The sequence below is a fragment of the Crinia signifera genome, chromosome 4 (genome assembly GCF_055691185.1).
Source record: "Crinia signifera chromosome 4, ASM5569118v1, whole genome shotgun sequence".
NCBI lineage: Eukaryota > Metazoa > Chordata > Amphibia > Anura > Myobatrachidae > Crinia > Crinia signifera.
This window is the reverse complement of record NC_139220.1, coordinates 22783735-22806907: the sequence shown is the minus strand read 5'-3', so window position 1 is coordinate 22806907 and position 23173 is coordinate 22783735. Positions and strand designations below refer to the sequence as shown.

The 23173-nt window shown below is 46.0% G+C and overlaps 1 protein-coding gene across 3 annotated transcripts in view; it reads left to right on the top strand.

The window, feature by feature from the left end:
• The window catches only part of GABRB2 (gamma-aminobutyric acid type A receptor subunit beta2), a 283146-nt gene that overhangs the window by 126860 nt on the left and 133113 nt on the right, over window positions 1–23173 (top strand). The window lies entirely within an intron of this gene.

The window sequence follows — 23173 nt, the reverse complement described above, 5'->3', positions numbered from 1 at the left end:
TAATAAACTAATAACCCCATAGGAAGAAAGACCGATTCAATATTAATTACAGTTTTTCTTCTTTTACAAGGATTAATTAGCATGTGCGCAAATAACTACAACAAGATGGATATTGATTTTTTTTTATTTATAAGAAACTTATTTCTATATATTATATTCTTATAGGCTATTAGGATAGAGGCAGCACAGTAGAGCACCTATAAAAACTCCTATTACATGATGCACTAGAGTGCCCTGAACCAACATTGTACCAGTCCACAGAGGAGAACCTGGACACGCCGCCAACACTACCGGCGCAACTGAGGACGTCACTCAGAGCTGCGAGTAAAACGGTGCCTCACTCAGCACAGCTCCATCACAGTAACCTAATGGGCCATAAGCAGTTCTGTAGCAGCAGAGCTTGGCTCCCGGCAGCGAGAGTGGGTGACAGGGGATATTGCAACCTAGCCGGGGAGCAGAAGACGCACTAATGTTGGTTAGAAATAGACCTACCTCCTCACTCCCTCTCACCGCGTCACCTCAGTTCCTCTCACCCTATCACCTCACTCCCTCTCGCCCTGTCACCTCCCTCTCTCTCGCCCCCATCACCTCACTCCCTCTCACCCTCTCTCGCCCCCATTCTCTTACTCCTGTTCACACCCATCTCTATCTATTTCTCCTGCCCCTTTCTCTCCAATACCCTCTCTTTTACTTCGTCTCTAACCCCTTTCTCTCCCTGCCACCCTCTCTTTCCCGTCTGTCTCTCCCTGACAATACACTCTCTTGCTCCCATCTTTCTCGTTCTCGCCCTGATATTTTCTCTTACTCCTGCTTGCATCTCTCTGACACTCTCTCTCTTGCTCCTCCTCCTTTCTCTATCTGACAACCCTCCTCGCACCTCTTTCTCTCATTCCCTTTTTTTCCATTAAGCCCCCTTTCTTGCTCCTCTCTCTTTCCGTGACACCCTCTTTGTCGCTCACGGCACTCTTTCTTCTGCCTCTATTAGAGATGTTGTAGTGACAGTAGTGGTGGTGAGGGAAGGGACCCAGAATCAGTGGATTAGGACCCCAACTTTATAAAGTGGGGGGGTCCCCAGGACCCACACATTTTTTTCAATGAGCGTGATCACTGCAGCTATGTTTTGTACTAGCTGTAATCAGTGCAATTCTTTAGCTGGAAGACCAAGATGCTTCCCGCCTCAGTACCATATTGCTGCTTCGCTACTGCTTCCAAGTAAGTCTCAACGATGTACCCTCCAAACACATCGGAACTACTGTAGGCTCAGTGTTCTACTCTAACTTCATTACAATATAGTTTAATGAGTAAGATTTACATTTCATTTTTGTCATGGTTTAATTATTCTATTCTGCGACGCAATAGACAACTTTTACAGTATTTAATGAACTGAGGTCATTATCCCGCAGTATACGCAGCTACAGTGTAGCGATACGGGCACACAAACTTCAGAAAATATTACCAATGAAAATTCAAAATTGGTGTGTGTATTTGATTGTTCCTCCAGGGAGTTATGATAAATGGGCACTATCATCCCAGCACTAATTAGTAAAATTATTCACACCGATAAGTTTGCTACATCTGAACATAAAAATGACAAAATACCCTGGTTTGTTGGCACACTAAATATCTTGATAGCATCATTTGTACATGACATACAGCGGATAATAATAGAAGGAAATGGAGCCAGACTTACCTTAAAACTCCAGCGGATTTATTCTTCAATATGAAACGATTGTTTGGAGTCTCGGGCAATTTATAAGCTATCTCCATGTTTTACTGTTTAACTATTATTCTTTGGTACCGCTCTGTGGGATAAACAGTTTATTCCCTTAATTAAGCCCCTAAGTGACCATTAAACCCCTAAATGGGAGCATTAATCACGTCTGAGGTCAGACCACGAAGAGCAAATGCTAATTCAAATAATTATGTCATTTGATAGAACTGAATGTGAAACGGTGTCATCACTTATCAAAGTAGTGTCTTACCACACATGCACACACACACACACTTTAATGTGTTTATGAGCCCAAGGGCCTTATTCAGATTTCATCGGTACTGCGCGCATTCGCATGCAGTACCGATGTTGTGCGTCTGCACAGGCGTGTTTCTGCGCATGTGCAGGCGCATGGTGTATGCACACACGGCGACCTTTCGGGTCGCCGGGTGCACGCACCCATGGCAGCGAGGGGGGAGATGGGCGGGTAGCGCCGGGCTGCCCCATTACCATATGGGAACGCCCAGCGTTCCATGGGCGTTTCCATGAGAACGCTGTGCATTCTCATGGTAATGAGGCAGTGACACGGGTGTGTGGGCCGGGTAGCTGACATCACCGGATGTCAGCTGCCCGCCCATATCACGCCAGCGTGCACGCAAATGTAAGTAACTCAAAAGTCACTTATATAAGCGTGCACGCTAAACATCATTCGATGGTCACCGACCATCGAATGATGTGGGCGGACACCCCAGCAAAGCGAATGGATGTTTATGCAAAACATCCATTCGCTGCTGTGCGGGCGAAGCCGCACATTGCTGGGGCGGCGGGGGGGCGTGCGTTCGCCGGGCGGGGTTTGGTGGACTCGCAAGGCTGCGAATTCGCAGCTTTGCGAATCAACCTGAATAACCCCCTAAGTCAGTAGCGCTTGCTAAGCAGCAACGCTGCCTGGCGCCCGACTGAATGCACGCCCCACCCACGACTGCCAAATCCCCTTGGTACCATGCGAGGGGGATGTACATGAACACATCCCGTCGCATGCGGCTGAAGGGGAGGGAAATCATTCAGTTTAAACTGACTTTTATTTCCATCAAAATCCGCGTAAGACGGGGCAGGCATTGACGTCATGTGGTCAGCCGCACACTCCGAGTGGGGAACTCCACGCCTGCATTCCCGAGGGAACACCCAGCGTTTTCATGGGGACACCCATAAAACTCTGGGCATTTGAGTCCAGCCTCCCCCTGCCTGCTCCCTCCCTCCCCTACCTGTGCGTATGCCCCGGTAAGTGGGATATTCACCTAAGGCGTTCGCACAGGGAGTCTGCACATGCGCAAATACTGTATGTGCATGCGTATGCGCACCCCCCCCCCCCCACCGCTATCGGAAAGGGACCGAATCTGGCCCTTCCGTGTGATACTGAATCATCCTCTAACTGTGAATGCATTGTCTTTGTGGTATTCCAAACGACTTATTTCCAACCAATTTTCCCCAATATAACCTTAAAGGTGCGTACACATTGGGCAATATAATGAACGATATCGCTAATTTTGGCTCTTCTGAGCTATATATCGTTCATAATATCGTCCAGTGAGTGCACTCTGCCTGAGGATAGATGCAGGCTACTGGGGTCGTTAACGACTCCTCCTGAGAGCCCGCCCCACCGAATACCCACAGCCGGCGAGTCCCATCATTAACATGCGATACGATGTGTAACACATCCCCACGCATGTCGCTGTTGCCGGATGAAATCGGCAACCATCGCATGATTTCTCCTGGCTTCGCACCCAACATTGCAGCCGGTGGGCGCGTGGGGGGGGGGGGGGTCATGGGGCGGCGTGCCAGAGGATTCGCCCATGGGAACACCTAGCATTTCATGGGCGTTCCAATGCTGGGTGTTCCCATGGTAATTGCCCGGTGGGCGCCAGGGGCACGTACCATCCATTCGCAGCCAGTGCGTGCGAACACACGCTTCGAATGAGTGGCGGCCAGGTCACCATTGGCAAGGCGGGTTTGGTGGACTCACAAGGCTTACGAATTAGCAGCCTTGTGAATCAACCAGAATAACCCCCTACGTACATAACGAGGCAACTGCTTAATACATATTGTCATTTTAAAGAATGCGACCGCAGTTTAAAGGGCTCGGCCATACACGCTGCTGTATGTGTGAATGCGCAGATTTGCTAAAATTGCCAATTTGCGATTTTAGTAAATCTCCATCTGAAGCTGAATAACCCCCATAATATCGTCTATTTATGGTATTGAATTCGGAACACATACTGAGAATTCATCATTAGAAGCCTGCATGTGTTAAAATTAAGGGTGTGCCCATTTTAAGGGAAAAAGCATGTACACTCTGATGTGGTGTAATGTGAACCTGGCGGGTCACACACAGGGCCGGATTTGCCACTAGGCCACGGGCCTAGGGGCGGCAGATATTAGGGGCGGCAGACAGCAGGGATTTTTTTACGGGTGACGAGCTGTGCAGCTGCACGGCTCATCCCAGAGCAGCATTACGCTGGCCTACAGCACCTCAGCGGGCTGTGGTGCTGCTTGCACACGGACCAAGAGCTGCGCTGGATCTGGGTCTGCTGCGGACCAGAGAGGAGCTGGTGAGCTGGGAGGCTCTGGCAGCAGCCTGACTGACATGTCCAGGAAGCGGAAGCTGGACAGATGAGAGCTGGCAGCATCACCGGCTGTTGTAGCTTGTGAGCCCTTAACCCTCCTCCTGCATGCACACACACACTCCCGCTGTCATCCGCCATCCATCCCAACAGCACCCCCTGGGGTCAGTGCTGCCGGGGTCTCTGGGCTCCAAGAGTGTCTGCCTGTATGCAGTATGGGCTGCAGCACCCTCCCTCAGCCTTGTCAGGCTGAGCGACCCCGCTCCTTGCTCCTGCCAACACTGCTATTGCACGCCAATGACTGCTGCTGCGGAGCATGGTGACCGGGCTGCCAGTGTTGGTGCCCACCACCACCACTATTGCCGCTGCTTCTGCCCGGGTGTCTAAGTCCTCCCCCTGCCCGCCTGTTTGTGACTGCGGAGGAGGAGGAGCATGATGTCCTGGCTGCCGGTGCCTGAAGAAGTGCAAGAGGTAACTCTGGGGAGCAGCCTCTTGATCTTCCTCCACTTGACCTATTTTAAAAATCCCAAAAGGGTCCTGACTCCTCCCTCCCTCCAGGTCCAGGGGGCGGATAAATATGATGTGCCTAGGGGCGGCCTGACCCCTAAATCCGTCCCTGGTCACACATGTTGCCATTTCCAACTCATTTATTTGAATTGCAAAGGAATTACCCATCGCACTACACACTTCATTATTATATGTTATAGTTTCTGCTATTTTTGTTTTCTTCTTACAGTATAACACTGATATTATATATTCCCTGCTTAGACTGTAGATGTGTCACTACAGCTGTGAGTCACCCCTGTTACTTATAGGCAGATCTCATTAGTGCTATTACCACCCACAGCTGTTTCCCAAGATAATATTCAACTTTATAGAAGCTGTCAGCAAGGAGATCTTAATTGTCCGCAATTATTTTACACCTACCATGCAGCTACTGTATCAGCTATGTAGGAGTGGGCAGTGCATGATAGATAGATAGATAGATAGATAGATAGATACAGTGGCGTAACTATAGCACCGCAGCCCCCCCCACCGCGGGGGGGCGCTGTGCATATGGGGGCGCCGGGGGCTGCGGTGCTATAGTTACACCTCCCCCCAATCCCCCGCAGGCTTACCTATTTCGCTGGTCCCGGCGGCTCCGTTCCTCTGCTGAGGACCACCACAAAATGGCCGCCCCCAAACAGCAGACAGAAACTGTCTGCTGTATGGGGGTGGCCATTTTGTGGTGGTCCTCAGCAGAAGAACGGAGCCGCCGGGACCAGCGCGAAAGGTAAGGCTGCGGGGGATTGGGGGGGTTTGCATGGGCGGCGGGGGGCGCCCCCCTAACGGCAGGGGGGTGCCCAAAATGTAGCTACGCCGCTGGATAGATAGATAGATAGATAGATAGATAGATAGATAGATAGATAGATAGATAGATAGTACTGTAGATAGATTTGACAGAGATAGATAGAGAGATAGAGAGATAGATAGATAATACTGTAGATAAACTGTAGATAGATTCAAATATAGATAAACTATTAGATAGATAGATAGATAGATAGATAGATAGACTGTAGCTAGATAATAAGATAGATGAATACCGTAGATAGATATTATAGGTAGGTATATAGATGGATTGTAGATAGACTGTATATAGATAAAACAATAGTTACATACAGCAGACAGACATAGATACTGTAGCTAGAGAGATAGATACTGTAGCTAGAGAGATAGATACTGTAGCTAGAGAGATAGATACTGTAGATAGAGAGATATATACTGTAGATAGAGAGATAGATACAGTACAGTAGATATACTATCTCGAGGCAATATAGTCTGTGCAGGCAGGTATTCTTGTCCTACAGTACATGGCACCCTGTGTAGGGAATCACATGTGATATGTACCTTACATATTTATATTACATATTGTAGACTAGTCCATATCTTATGTAGTTCATATAGCACAGTGTATAAAGTCCAGATTGCATAAAGGTGCCCACAGACGCATCAATTATCAAATGCGTTTTGTACTTTTTAAGCACAAATTGCATCTTATGCAGCCCACACACGCGCCGATGCCGGCGGTGCGATGCTGTACGATGGGGTGCGCGCTCCCGCGGCACCTCATCGTACAGTACAAAAAGTATGTGCTGCACATACTTTTTGTACTAGCTTTTTCTAGCACAGCATCGCACCGCATGCACATCGTATGCACAAGGCATACGATGCGATGCTGTGTGTGCTATTTAAGCCCACAACGCACGCTGGAATCGGTGCGTGTGTGGGCTGCATTATGTACAATTATTGGATGGTGTTTATGTTCCCGGGAGTCCGATATTGTATGTCTAAAAAAGTACGTGCTGCACGTACTTTTTAGACTTCATCTGAAATTTAACATTACAAACATGGGTTCATCACATGCATCCAAGTGCACATCTCATAGCAAGCTGGAAGAAAAATTGTATAGAACCATTGTACAGTCAAAAACGCATAGCACAGTACAATTGTATCGTCTGTGGGCACCTTAATACTGAAGTTCAACTCGCACAGCACACATTGTACAGCTCAAATCGCACAGCACACATTGTACAGCTCAAATCGCACAGCACACATTGTACAGCTCAAATCGCACAGCACACATTGTACAGCTCAAATCGCACAGCACACACTGTACAGCTCAAATCGCACAGCACACATTGTACAGCTCAAATCGCACAGCACACATTGTACAGCTCAAATCGCATAGCACACATTGTACAGCTCAAATCGCATAGCACACATTGTACAGCTCAAATCGCACAGCACACATTGTACAGCTCAAATCGCATACAGTAGCACACATTGTACAGCTCAAATCGCACAGCACACATTGTACAGCTCAAATCGCATAGCACACATTGTACAGCTCAAATCGCACAGCACACATTGTACAGCTCAAATCGCACAGCACACATTGTACAGCTCAAATCGCATAGCACACATTGTACAGCTCAAATCGCATAGCACACATTGTACAGCTCAAATCGCATACAGTAGCACACATTGTACAGCTCAAATCGCACAGCACACATTGTACAGCTCAAATCGCATAGCACACATTGTACAGCTCAAATCGCATAGCACACATTGTACAGCTCAAATCGCATACAGTAGCACACATTGTACAGCTCAAATCGCATAGCACACATTGTACAGCTCAAATCGCATAGCACACATTGTACAGCTCAAATCGCATAGCACACATTGGCCCTTATTCTGGTTGGTGCGGCCGGAGCCGCATATGCGGCTCCGACCGTGCAGGCGAATCCCCGCCTTCCATACGGATCGCCACGGCCGTCCGTACGCGGATATGTGGCGATCCGCATGAAATTGGACGGGGATACGCCTCCTCCATGGTGGGAGCAGCCCCTGCATTCGATGGTCGCCGAACATCGAATGCAGGGCCGCACGCTCCACCAGGTCCCGCAACACAAGACCACACGGACACTTGTCCGTGTGAAATCTTGTATGGGGGCGGGCAGCTGACATCCGGCGATGTCAGATGCCCGCCCCGTACCCACGCGTCACGGCCTCATTACCATGCATACGCCCCGCGTTTGCATGGGAACGCCCATGAAACGCGGGGCGTATGCATAGGGTAATGAGGATAAGTAGCCCCTCACGCCCCTCTACGCCCCCTGTGCGGCGTATAGAGAATCCTTGCGGCGAAATCGCCTGCACATGCGCAGAGTGACCTCTGCACATGCGCAGAAGATAAACATCGGCGGCCCGTACGCAAGCGGGAATATCCGCATCGATCAGAATAAGGGCCATTGTACAGCTCAAATCGCATAGCACACATTGTACAGCTCAAATCGCATACAGTAGCACACATTGTACAACTCAAATCGCATAGCACACATTGTACAGCTCAAATCGCACAGCACACATTGTACAGCTCAAATCGCACAGCACACATTGTACAGCTCAAACCGCACAGCACACATTGTACAGCTCAAATCGCATAGCACACATTGTACAGCTCAAATCGCACAGCACACATTGTACAGCTCAAATCGCACAGCACACATTGTACAGCTCAAACCGCATAGCACACATTGTACAGCTCAAATCGCACAGCACACATTGTACAGCTCAAATCGCACAGCACACATTGTACAGCTCAAATCGCACAGCACACATTGTACAGCTCAAATCGCACCTAGCAAGCCTTCTACACCTATATTTATGGAAGAATTCTAAAAAAAAGTTGTTCTGACAGTTTGCGCCTGAATGATACCATGATCTGAAAACACACTGCGGACATAACTGCTATGATTTCTATATGTTGACAATAGAATCCGGGAAGGTTATTAGTGTATCGCTGATCCAATGACAGCAATTATCAATCATCTTCTGTACCCAGGGAATATGAAAGAGCCCTTCAGTCACCAGGGATCTGCACACAGATAACATTCTTATATTGCTACAGAAAATGTGGAATTTCATATACTGTATAGGTATTTTTCTGGATTTTGAAGCTAGGAAAAAAGTTTACCTGTATGGCATAAGATATTAATGGTTCTGCGCTAATCAATATGATAAAACAGTTTTGACAGAAATAATATCAACACACTTAAATCTAATAAAGAATATAATATTTGTTAATTCTCTCAATAACATCTAGCAAATAGTAAGCAATCAATTGCATTCAAATATAACAAAAAGGTATTTATCAAATAGCTTTAAATATTATACAGGTAGAGTCTCCCATATCCGGAGATCTCTTATCTAAAATATTCCAAAAACTGTGGGTTTTTTTGAATATTTCAGAATTTTTTTCCCCCATGCCCCTTTTTTTCATACTTACCAAGTCCCCCAAATGTCCACGGCGGCCTTCAGGATCTTCTTCGGCATCTACAGACTCACGCAATGCACCACTGGGACCACTGAAGGCTGCCATGGACACCAAGGACATCGTGGGACCATTGGGGGGACCAGATAAGTATGTAAAAAAATATATACAATTACCGTAAAAATCCCTTATCCGAAATGCTCGTGGTCCCGAGCATTTCGGATAAGGGATACTCAATCTGTATACATTTGTGGAGGAAGGTCTAATATGGATCAAAGTGAAATTGGGACAAATCGCATCCGAATTGACCCAATGCGCGGTCAATTCCCCTGAACACCCTAACAGTCGAATCCGGTTGATTGATCAACACCGTCTAGATCAACAATCACGTGGTTGACACATCTGATTTGATGCCTAAAGATAGTTCACATGGGAGTGAGTAGATTTCTAAGCTATCAACTTTACATATATGTACGAGTGGGATGGTATCAACAGCGGCATCCCAATGCGCAGAACGCCACCTGCTAGGTAAGTAGGCTAACCCTTCACCTTATTCTCAAACTCTCCCTACCTGCAACCCTCCCTCCCCCCCCTTAGTGCCTAACACCCCCCCAAAGCCTAACACAAACCATACCCACTTAGGGCCTTATTCAGGTTGGTTCATTTGGACCCCTTCGTTCGCAAGGGGTCCGATGGTGGGCGTATGCGCAGGGTCATTTCTGCTCATGTGCATACGACGGGTGTGTTTGGCCACGGCGAACAGGGTGTTTGGCTAAAGTGTGCGGGCAGGGGGCGTGGGGCAGTGGCCTGGGCCATCTGGAAATGGAACGCCCAGCGGCCACACATATATAAGAGACTTGAGTCACTTTTATATGCATGATCCTTCGCCATCATTCGATGGTCGCCGACCATTGAATGAAGTGGGTATATCCCACTAGGATGCAAATGGATGTTACGGTTTAACATCCATTTGCAGGCCCTGCGAGGGAATCGCCCTTGGGAATGGGTGGCGGCCAGGCCACCATTTGCAAGGCAGGGTTTGGGGGACTCGCAAGGCTGCGAATTTGCAGCCTTGCGAATCAACCAGGATAACACCCCTTAGTGCCTAGAACTCAACCTACCATCTTAGTGCCTACCCTCCCCTTGCAACCTAACCCTAACCACAGCCCCTTAGTGTCTAACCCCCACCCACACACATCGTCTAACCCTAAACTCCCTTTTAATGCTTAAACCTAAACCCTCAATCCCATCCTTAACCCTTAGGAGTTGAATAATGTTACACAATGGGGGGGTTTACTAAGATAGGAGTACTATTTCAGGTGGGATTTTTATTTATCACTTTTTTGAAGATAACAGATTTTTGCGAGGTTTAGTCCTATATTAAACGTTGGGCGCTGGCTTTCGAAAATTGCCACCAGCTGCACAGACATTTAAATCAGTGGCAGAGAAGATTAATAATAACAAAATTAACATTTCATTAAAATATAAATAAAAAAAAATAACAGCAACGAGACGATAAAAAATCCTTTTAGCATTTCAAGTAAACTTATGAACAACACAATTCAGTATGTGACATTTGTAACCATTCCTTGCACCAGGAAAACGTACAGTCCGTTGTGTATAAATCATTGTGACCTTTAAACCGCCTCTTGGTGGAACAGTTTCTTTATTACATTACCAGGCGATATCTCTAGCAGACACCATTTATTAGGGACAATTTGTCTCCAGTAACTGTTCTCGGTGCTATTTTGTGCTGTATTAGAGATATAAATGAGTACATAGCCACCAGGCTGGAAAATACATACTTATTATACTTTTTTTTCCCCTTTTCCCTGGTTTTGCTCACAATTTGCTAAAGTAAAACAAAAACGGTAAAGAACACAATCTCTGCACAGGTTGAACGTGAGCGATGCAAGATATGACCTATATATAATCTAGTATTAAAGTAATATTGTCAACTCTGATGGAAAAAAGAGCGCAGTGACATGTACAATAAGAGGTTCATATTGAAAATGTGTCATGTAATATAGCTGAAGGTGTCAACAGAAAAAGATTGCACAGGATACAGACAAAACTAGGTTTTGTGAATTATGATCATGGGTGAGAAACACATTTTTGCATAAAACACCTTTTACTTATAACGTAAAAAAAAACGAATTAACTGGGATTATTAAATACAAAAGTGGTATAGAGGCCGATGCATGTGACCACTAATATATGTTTGCCAAATCTGTGGGAGAGAATATAGTATAGGGGCAGCACCTATGTTGCATCTTGGGGGTGTGGTGCTATGCATCACATCACCATGGCCCCTCCCTCTTCACTGCAGTAGTAGGTGGAATGCAGGAGAGCTGTCTCCTCCCCCAATTTTTGAGAGTCCGTTGAAAAAGACAATTATGATTCAGTTATAATGTCAATTATTGTTTAAACAATAGAAAATGGTTCACACAATTATCTGATATTATATACGTTTATTAATAGAATGATTAAAATATATGGCCTAGGGCAGAGTCCTGAAGCTTTTGATCCTGTTCTCTGTTCATATTACTGTGTGCCTCATTCATATTATGCCACATAGTGTCCCTTTCACATTATTCCACACTGTGCCCCATTCACATTATGCCACACTGTGCCCCATTCACATTATTCCAAAGAGTGCTTTGGTCACATTATGCCACATAGTGCCCCTTTCACATTATGCCACACTGTGCCCCATTCACATTATTCCAAAGAGTGCTTTGGTCACATTATGCCACATAGTGTCCCTTTCACATTATTCCACACTGTGCCCCTTTAACATTATTCCACACTGTACCCCATTCATATTATTCCACAGAGTGCCCCATTCACAATTGGCCACATAATTACCCATTCACATTTTTCACACTTTGTCCCATTTACATTATGACACCCATTGACCAATTCACACTATTCCATACTTTACCTCATTCACATTATTCCACACCATGCCCCATTCACATATGACACACATTGCTCCATAAACATTATGCCCCATAGTGCCCCTTTCACATATTTGCACACTGTACCCCATTCAGATTATGACACACAGTGCCTCATTTACATTATGCCACAAAGTGCCCCATTCACATTATTCCACATTGTCTCCTGTTCTCACAATGTCACTTGGCATTGATGACGATATGTGCTAGATTCAATGTAGGCAGACGTCCAAAGCCTCTTTGCCCCTTAACAATGGCACCTCTTCTTGACACCATTAAAATTAAATATTCACTGGAACATGTAGAGGTACATTAGCAATGAGCATATACAGTGGGACTTTTAATTTTAAATGGCTCCTTAGAATGTGCCTTGTTAGGGAGACGCTATTTACAGAATCGTTTTTTTCACCATGCTGTAAATACAGCCGTTTCGATGATGTATTATACAGTCATTTACAAGCAGAGAACTGGGTTTAATTCACACAATAAACAAAGCCCATATGTTTTAATTTCAGTTTCCAATTAAAGGCATCTGAAATAATATTTATAAATAGTAAATGTTTAACCTTTTTCATTGTTGGTTTAAAACGCATCCATTTAATACAGATAAGGACACATAGAGATTTGTTACGGCGCTGGTCTCAATGTGCCTCTAAGAAAACTGACAGATTTTGATGAATCATAACCCATTTCTTTTTGCCACATCAAATAGATGTCTTGACAAAGCTGAGGTGGCAGGAACATATTAGGTGCCAAAAGAACCTCGTTTCAGCAGAGCAAATCGTAGCAGTGAACAGATCATTTAAGTCAACACAAAGACGCATAAAAATTCAATCTCAGAACCCATTTGTTCTTTAAATTGATCCTAAGAAGTAGCTGAGGCATTTGTATATTTGGTCGTAAAAAATACCATTCATAAAACTACGGAGAACAGTTATTTCCTCTACATTGTACTTAAACGGAGAGAACGTCGAGCTAATTTTATGATGCAGGGAAATCATTCGCACCTATTACAGTCAATAACCTCTTTGCTTTGTAAAATATAAAAAAAAAGACAAGGGTATTGTCATTGTTAAAGTTATCAAAGATATAAGAGACTTAGCGGTAATGCAACCTGGAGTTTTGTGTCTGGGAAAATTGTCTATGTGACCAGACTTAAGATGGCTGCACAATATAAGATTATGGAAGACATTTACCAAGACGGGACTTCTATTTCATATGGGATGTTGCTATGGTAAACAAGCAGAATCTACTTATTTATTTAGCACCATCTAGAACATCTGTAACCTGTAGCTCTCCAGCTCTTGTGAAACTACACATCCCAGCATGTATTAGTATTCCCTTTACCAAAACTGTGGCAATGCATTATGGGATTTGTAGTTTCACAACAGCTGCCACAGGTTGGCCAGACCTAATCTAGAAGAAATAGATAGTATCTGATTGGTTGCCCATCTCAACATCCCATCTGAAAGAGAGCTCCCGTCTTAGTAAATTTTTTCCATAATCTTATTGTGTGCATCCAGCTTCTGCTCCACGGGAGGTTGTTGTCCACCCTGAGCTCGCCTTAGCAACATACTGTAAAAACCATTTGTGCAGTCGTCAAGCCTCCAGATGGGGTTCACATTACCCTCAGTTTCAAAAATAGAAAAAACATTGGCAAAAGACCTCTACACCACTTTATCATTCGTTTCAGTATGACCCACATTTCCCTTCACTTGATCAACGCAACTCAGTTGATCCAAAATACCCCAACATTCCCTTTGCATACCTGATTACAATAATATACCACCAGCGCTTAAATCCCACATGTATTCTAAAACTCTCCGAAATGCCACTAGATATCTTCTCATGCCCCTATACACCCAGCAGACCTCCCCACATGTCCCTCAGCATCCTCTCATGACTTCCGCATGCCACGCAAACTCCTTTATATGCCTATCAGGCATTTCTATTTACCATTCCGTGCTCCCCTTACGCTATTGACCTCCCTACATGCCAATCACTGCTCCTCGTACTCGCCCTCATGCCACGTATTCCTCCAACATATACCAGTCACCTTCCACAGGTGTCTAGGAATGCTGTTCTGCACAGGCGGAGCCTGCAGAGGAAGTGCCCCCTCTCTTCTTCCTCCGGTTCAATGTACAGTGTTCAGGTTAATTCGCTCCCCTGCATGTTAGCACAGGGGAGCGATGTTTTGCGCATGTGCAGCTGCTGTTTGTGAGTGGCCACGGTGAATAGATTATTCGTGGGCACTCGCACACATCAGTTCGGGAGGGGGGCGTGTGAGCCGGGGGATTCGCCCATAGGAAGGCCCAGCGATTAATGGATATTCACATGAAAGCGCTGGGTGTTCTCATGGTAATTCCCTGTTGACACGGGTTCGGGGGGGGGGGGGCGGCATCTGACCTCAGTGGCCATACTGGCACTCGCAGATGTAAGACACCAGAGAGGTGTCTTAGATTTGCAAACTCTTGAAAAATCATTCATTGGCCCGCTACCATCGAATGATCTTGTGTCCGAACGCAAGGCTGCGAATGGATGAATATGCAAATATCCACGTTCAGTTTGAGAACCTCAAAATGTGTATGTGTAGGCGTCTATGTTCTAAGCCTTGGCTCCAACTGTAATAGGTGTGAGAATCAGAAGGTGAAGTTCTAATTCTCACACCCTATCACATTTGGCCCATGGAGATAGAAAAAGTGGACAGAGATAAAGTGCCAGCCAATTAGCCCATAATAGGGTTTTTAAAAAAGGACAGGAGCTGGTGGCTGCAAATATATCTCTCCATTGGGGAAATGTAAGATTGCCGGAGGTGCCTGCTGCTGGCCGATCTGGGATGTTTTTTTTAAAGCGGCAAGGCTTGGTTTTGCCTCGTAATTGATTGCTGCTTTAATAAAAATTGTCCAGCATCGTGCACCTTGAGCAATTTCCAAGAGGGACCCTGCGGCCGGATCAGCAGTGATGTATGAGAACACATCTGTATATTGCATTGGCTTTTAGTGACGCTTCTATTCATGATCCTTTACCCTGCCTCACTGCGGTATTGTTCAGTATATGGACAATTAAATGAAATATGCTGGCACAGCAATCTGTGTTCTTGAAGTACACGGATTTGACACGTAAAGAATTTTGTCCTAGTTTCCTTAAAATTTAGGTCATATCCTTTGTAAACTGCACAGAAGAACAGAAGTGAGTTACATCTTTAATAATACAGTATCACCTCAACATTAATAGAGCTCGGGTTCTGTTAACTGTTTCTTCGTAAGGTATTTTTGTTAGTTTTTGAATGTATGAGTTACTTTCCCCTAGAGGGACATTTTTTCACTTAAAGTGCAGGCACATAGGAAGTACGCTATATGTTTCTTCTTTAACCAATTAAACGCTTTCTTTTATTTTCTAAATTAGAAAAATTACAAATAGAATTTTAGCACATTATGCTATATAACCTATTTACCAAAGGATATTTGCAGAATATTCCCCAAAAAATTGGACCTTATTCAGGTTTGTTCGCTGTGGCCGCCTGTTCGCGTGGGGCCCGATGTTTTGTTATTGCGCATTGCTGAACATGTGCATGTGCTGGGTGGGTGCGTCCATGGCGAACAATCTGTTCGCTGGGTGTATGTACCCATCCTTGCATGTGGAGGGGGGGGGGCATGGGGTGGCGGGCTGGGCCATAAGCATATAGGAATGGCCAGCGTTTCATTGGCATTCCCATGAAAATGCTGGGCGTTCTCATGCTAATAGCCGATGACGCGGGTGCGTGGGGGTGGGCACCTGACATCACCGGATGTCAACTGCCCACCCACTTCCCCCCCGAGCGTCCACGCACTTTTATATTGTGTGAGCCTTTTCCATCATTCGATGGTCGCCGACCATCAAATGATGGGGGCGGATACCACAAGGATGTGTAAACATCCATTTGCAATCCCTGCGTGTGAATCCACCTTTGCGAATGGGTGGCGGTCGGCCACCATTCGCAAGGCAGGGTTTGGTTGACTCGCAATGGTGCAAATTCACAACCGACCGAGTCAACCAGAATAACCCCCATTATGTAGGAGGTTTCTGATGCAGATATCAAAGATCCTCTTTCAATTTTAGTATCCGCCCCAAGCCATTCCATGGCCCCAGTAACAATAGATGACATTAGCCATTGTACCCTAGTGACTACTTACCGCAACATTTATTGGGAGAAGGAATCCATGGCAATTGCTGTTCATCCATGTGTGGTCAGCCAGTGGCTCCTGTAAGTGTTTGGCACTAGCATGGAGGGTTAGGGTCAGGCTGCAAGGGGCGAGGGTTAGGCTGCTAGAAAAGTAGGTTAGGGTTAGGGGAGGTCAGGGGAACTTAAACTGTCAGGATTCCCTCAATTGGGATGCTGGCATCTGTATTCTGAACTCTGGCTGCCCCACCACCAGTCACCCTGACCGCCGGTCATCCGTATGTATCCAATCTGGGAAATCCTTAATTCCTTTTTTGCTGCGATAACTGTCATTAGAAAACTATAATTATCAGGTCTAAAACCCGACAGTAAATAGGCCCCTAGTGCTCTCACTTTACAAACGTTTCATGTGCAGGGACCGTGGAATATGTTACCGGGGATAAATCTTTAGGAACCTACTCACTTTAAGATTAAAATTCAACATGTTTTATTACAGTTATCTTCTGTGCCCCTTTTTCTACGTACTCTCCGTCTCCACATTGGCCCTTATTCAGATCTGATCTGCCATTTCTCATTTGGTGAGCTCTGTGGCTTGCTTTTGACTCCCTTGGCGATTGGCACGATCCCATCGCCATGCGTGTGCATCTAATTTGCTGCGGCTCATAGAAATGCATTGAGCTATGATATCGCAGCGCGGCAATGTCGCGGATTCGAATTTTGCGCAACAAACAAGCATGAGTGGCCGGATCACCGCAACGATGAGAGCAGCTTCATGTACATTGTTGATAGCTACGTATACTTAGAGATAATTTTTGAAGAAAGAGAAGGTTTGTCAATGGGTGGTGCACCAATCAAAGAATAACGACAATATTAAAAATGATCTTTTATTGTTTATTCATTAAAAAGGCTGCGAAATATGACAAACAACATACAACATAAATACAAGTGGATACAGTGAGATAATTAAAAAAGCACGTGCAGGGTCAACTGGCTCCTGCCTTGACTAGGTTTATTTAATAGAATATAGATGGCCCTGGGGGGCGTGGTCTGGCCACGGACGGAGCAGGAAGCCCAGTCACACAGCTCCAGCAAGTTTACCCACAAAAACCCCATTTCCACCCTCACCCACCTCCTGGACCATCTCCCCCTCGCTTACCTAGCTGGCAGACGACCCTCCGGATCCAGCCACCCGCAGAACGGAGCCTGGGGACGGCTGCTACACCTCCCCGCAGTTGAGGCCTACGCGAAGCTCCAAGCCGCGGCCTAGATTTCACCAGCCACCCGGCGGCGGAGCTCCAGAGCCGGAATCGCGGCAGTACGGGGCGCCGGGACCGCTGGAGACCCCAGAAAAGGGGCACAGAGGTAAGCGGAACCCCCCCCCCACCCCTGTACCGCCCGTGGAGACCTGCGTGAGGGGCCCTGGAGCCTCTACACAGCAGTGGAGCTCCTAACCTCCCCAGCCAAACTGCAAGCGGCGGCCATCTTGGATTCTGGCAGCATTCCAGCAGTGACACTACTGCTGAGCCCCCACAGTACCTGGCTTACCCTCAAGTTGCAGGACCCCACACAGCAACCCAAAGCTCCTCTCCAGCTGCCCCCCGTCCAGGAACCTTGGTGCAGACTCACACCCAGCAGAGGATATTTGATACGGGTGGCCAGTGCTGGCACGACCACCTCATTTGAACCTTTGCTTCACAGTAGTCACCCCAACTACACTGTCCCTTAAGACCTGCTCTCCCGCAGAAATGACACACTGTACACCCTAAGGATCGCTGACACCCGCCACCACTCCGACATGATTTGAAGCTACACCGCAGCAGCGGTACGCCAGTGCGTTGACTCTAACCTGCCGACAGCTTAACGCGCACCTATACTCGAGCCTACTACAAGTCTATTCATCGCGTCGACCGCCCCCCAACCTGCAGCAACCATGCCTCCAAAAAAAGCGAAGGAAACAAGTGGCGTCCCTCCAGTCAGCTTTTTTAAGGCCGCATCTCAGTCCCCTAACCCAAAGCAGGCTACAAATAAAGGCTCCTGTACGCCTACTTTATCCGCACACAGCGCCTCATTCGACCCTATCGTGGCAGGCAACAGTCAACAATCACCAGTAGGGGACGATGCCCCCCTCACCTTGGGACTGATGAAACAACTGCTAGCCTCATTCAAAACAGACATATCCACAGCATTTAAGTCTGCGCTCCAATCTTGTCAACAGGATATAGAGGCGGTCGGACACCGCACTGACCACCTCGAGAATATGATGGATGAAGTGGTCAAATCCCACAACGAACTGCTTGCTCTTCACGAAGGAGTTCAGGATGAAGTGAGGGCCTTACAATCTAAGATTTGCGACATGGAGGACAGATCGAGACGCAACAACGTCAAAATAAGAGGCATCCCGGAATCTGTTTCAAATTCGGACCTAACACAATTCGTAACTGACGTGTTTTCAAAATTGTTGCCAACTACACAGATCACAGACTTCCTTCTGGATCGCATTCACCGTTTACCAAAGGCCCGGAACGCCCCCCAAGATGCCCCACGGGACACACTAATGCGCCTCCACTATTTTCACGTTAAGGACTCTCTGCTCAGGGCCGCTAGACCATCCAGCCACTCCGCTTCAATCCTGGGGGATCTCCAGATTTTTGGCGATTTATCCGCGGGCACTCTGTCTCTTCTCAGGTCGTTTACCACGGTCACAAAGGCCCTCAGAGAAGCGGACATCCCCTACAGATGGGGATATCCCACAAAATTACTCATCCGGAGAAATGGCTCTACTTTTGTGGCCTCTACTCCTTCTGAGGGATTACAATTTCTGACTTCCTGGAAACTAGAAGTAGGCTCTGCGAGGAGCCCTGAAGACTTGCGGCTCACACGGGACTGGTCAGTGGCAGGCGGGTCCAATTAACAGTATGCCATGCCCTGGGTCATGACCCGGTCTCTCACCTCTAATGGTTACCTATTATAGAATAGTCTAAAACGCTCTAGAATTGACTTTATGCTCTCTCTCTAACAGACGTTTTTACTCAGGTTGTGTGGCCGGGAATTGTTTGGGACTTCTTTGGTTCAGTTGGATTACATGCTGCTGCTTAGTTTAGTTTAATATTGTTATATAGTAATGTCTGGCGAGTCCTGTGCCGTGGCCCCCCTACAGAATAGAGCAAGTCTTTAAGACCTACAAATACCCACTACGGCTCAAACATTATATTGGCAGTGTAACTCTTCCCCCGGATTACGGGGTCTGGGGTTACTACGGCACAGGATCGTCTTTCCACCTTTTTTTATGTTTAATCTCTTCTCCTAGGCTTCCACTGGAGTGGTGGCCGTGTTAGCTATCCCCTCACGCCCCTACTGTGTCACCTACACTGGTGGCCCTCGTTAGCCCCTTTATGGAGCTATTTTACCCCTTTCAACCCTCCCCCTCCCCTTGCTTACTCGGCTCACTTATATATACCCTTCTTATTTTATTTTATTTACTTTTAAAATGCACACTGTTGTTCTACGATTACATGTTGAGATTTGGCTGTGAAGCAACATGCCTACCTTACTGTTTAAATGGTTAAACTGTTATCATTGAATGTCAAAGGCCTCAACTCGCCTAACAAGAGACAGGTGGCCCTGAAGTACTTTAGTAAACAGAAAGCCCATATAGTCGCTCTCCAAGAAACTCACTTCCTCCAATCAGCCCCTCCCCAATTCTCCAGCCCCTCCTATCCCCATTGCTACCAATCCAATGGGCCTAGAATATAGATGGCCCTAAGTATTCCTTTATTGAGTAAATCTGTATATTATATTCCCCAATCAGACTCACAGACACAGAATTGACAATAGAAAACCAATAAGATAGATAGAGACACTTTTCTTAATATACATATTTACTCAATAATGGAATACTTAGTGCCATCTATATTCTATTAAATAAACCTAGTCAAGGCAGGAGCCAGTTGACCCTGCACATGCTTTTTTAATTATCTTACTGTATCCACTTGTATTTATGTTGTATGTTGTTTGTCATATTTCGCAGCCTTTTTAATGAATAAACAATAAAAGGCAATTTTTAATATTGTCGTTTTTCTTTGATTGGTGCACCACCCAGTGACAAACCTTCTCTTTCTTCAAAAATTGTCATTTCCTGTTGTCCTGTGGGAGCCAACCAATACAGTAGTTATTATACTCCTCCAATTACCCAACAGGGGGCCATTTAACATTAATCAATAAGACTCTTATCGCTTTGTGCAACAGACCCCCGACCCCAACGTTTCCTATACTTAGAGATATACATATTTTCTCATGTGCGATCACCCTAGCCTACTGTTCCCCTGTCACTCTCAGTCACTGATCACACTGCATATAAGTTTGAATAATTTAGCAACTATACTATTAATAAGCCCCATTGGGGAGAGAATTACAGGCCCATTCATTGAATTTGATATAAAAATTTATAGGATTATACATATTTCAGCTTCTACAATTATCCAGTTAGGGTGGGATGTATTAAAATATATCACTGCTCCTCGCAGTCTCAGGCGGGTCTCTGTCACCTCCCTGGGCTCTCCTCGCTCCCCCCACACCGGAAAGCCTAAGCAGACTGTCCCCGGCGCCTCCTCCTCACCCTGCAGCCGGAAGGAGGAGGAGGAGGAGGCGTTGCTAGGGGGAGGAGGTATTTACCTTCCGGGTCCATGCTTCCTGAACGATGGCCAGTGATAAGAAGCCCACAGGCTTCTATAGTATCGTGATACCCTTGTCGGCAAAAACACGGCAGCTGGGTCTTAATACAGTACATTTGAAAATGCAGTAAAACCCGCAAAAACTGGGTTTTTACTGCATTTCTACCTTAGTACATCCCGCTCTTAATCTGTTATGGACAAAATTTTCTGCGTCTTGTTGCCAAGAAAGCTGATTTTCTTTTTCACTGATTCGAAATAAGAAAACATCTTTTGTTCTCAAAGTATTTCAGCATGTCAAGATATTCAAGGTTTGCGCAGGAACGAAAAGTAATTGCTGAATGACTTCTATGGGAAACGTGTCTAGAAATAATTGACAGCTTGGCTAATTGATCTACCAGGATTTCAGCTCATTTACTGGAACGTGTATATTTTGATCCATGTTAGAATTAAATGTTTAAATATGACTTCTTCACTTTTGGATGACTTCCTCCAAATCAATAAAATGCAAGTGAGGTTCCTAAACAAATGTAACAGTCAAATCTATTGCGTTAACTAAACCTCTGTTATATAAATAGAATCATCTGTTTAAATAAAGTACTGTGGACATTATTTAAACGGAGGCTTATTAGCGATATCCAGTGGCAGCTCTAGAAGCAGGGATGCGGCACAGTTCAAAATTCAATTAGGGGAGCCACACCCACTGCCACCAACTGTCATTCCAAACTGACTCATTGGCAGTGGGTGTGGCTCTCCTATTTGAATTTTGTGCTGCAACCCCACTCTAGAGGCGCTAACTGGTGCTGAGTCCGCCTCGGCACGCCGTTCGCCGAGACGGGAATGCGCTAGGGCATCCCATTGCCGCGAATGAGGTGTCGCTAATCAGTAGAGAGCTGTAATTGAAGAAGTAGTGCGATAGAAGAGGTCTGTGAGAATAGATAGGAAGGGGACCCTGTTCCAAGGAGCTTACAGTTTAGAGCAGGCATGTCCAAACAGCGGCCCTCCAGCTGTTGTGAAACTACACATCCCCGCATGCCTTGCCAAAGTTTTAGCATTCCCTAATAGCAAAACTGTGGCAAGGCATGATGGGACTCGTAGTTTCAGAACAGCTGGAGGGCCATAATTTTGACAGGCCTGATTTAAAGGGAGGGGGATACAGAGGTGCAGGCAAGGAGGTCTGAAGGCAGGAAGTGAGCATTACAGGGACGGCCAGGACATATGGCGGCCTCGGTACTAGGTTCTGAGGAAGGGATTAGAAATGTGCGTAGACCACCTTGTAGTATTGTGGTTCTGTTTTTCTTTTTTTTAACTTCATTCTTTGGTCCTAATTTAGCAAAACCACCCATACGTGTTTTGCTTTTCGGACCTGTATTTTTTATGCTAAATACAGGTAAAATCATGTAACTTGGGCATGTTTTTGTTCATACTATATTGATTTTTAGTCAATTTTGACCACCTCACAGCTCACAATATTCTTTACCAATTTCAGCCAAAGAATGGCTGGATGAACTAAGCAACAGAGCAGCTGTACCAACACATGGCATGTACTGTATATCTGTAAAAAAAAATGTGTTTTAATCAATGAAAAACTAGTGCAGTGTGCATTCTAAATAGAGATGTGCAGGCTCTGATTTACTCTGATTTCAAACCAGAATATTATTGGCTAGCAGCTGTCATGTGATTTGGGATAGCCAATAAGATCCTGCTTTGAAATCAGAGTAAATGAGAGTAAATCGGAACCTGCATATATTTAATTCTAAACATTGTCATATTTAGAATTGGCCCAGACTGGCCTGTGCGGTTGTAAGTCTTTGCTTACCTCTGCCAGCCAATGGCAGATGAAACAGCGGTGTAGGAAGCATCAGTGGACCTGCTTGATTAGGAAGACCAATTCATTTTCCGTAAGTCTTCAATGTACTGTAATACTTATTTCAGCAAATATTTGGCACCTTATTATTTTACTACCCTTTAACATTCTAATTATTACTTCTCACCCATGAAACACATAGCTTTTGCGTCTTACTTATCAACACTTACAGAAGGAGCCCCTTTAATGCTTGCGGGGCCTGGCGATAGAATTACCAGCCCCCTTCAGCCGCCAGGCCCCGCCATCCGTCGGATGGGGGCGCGCACGCACGAGACGCTCGTGCACCCTATTCAGACGGAGCTCCCCGTCGGTCCCCACTGCCTCCCTGAAGTGGAGACTGGCAGGGTCCCGCCGCCCAGCCGCTGAGTAACTGGG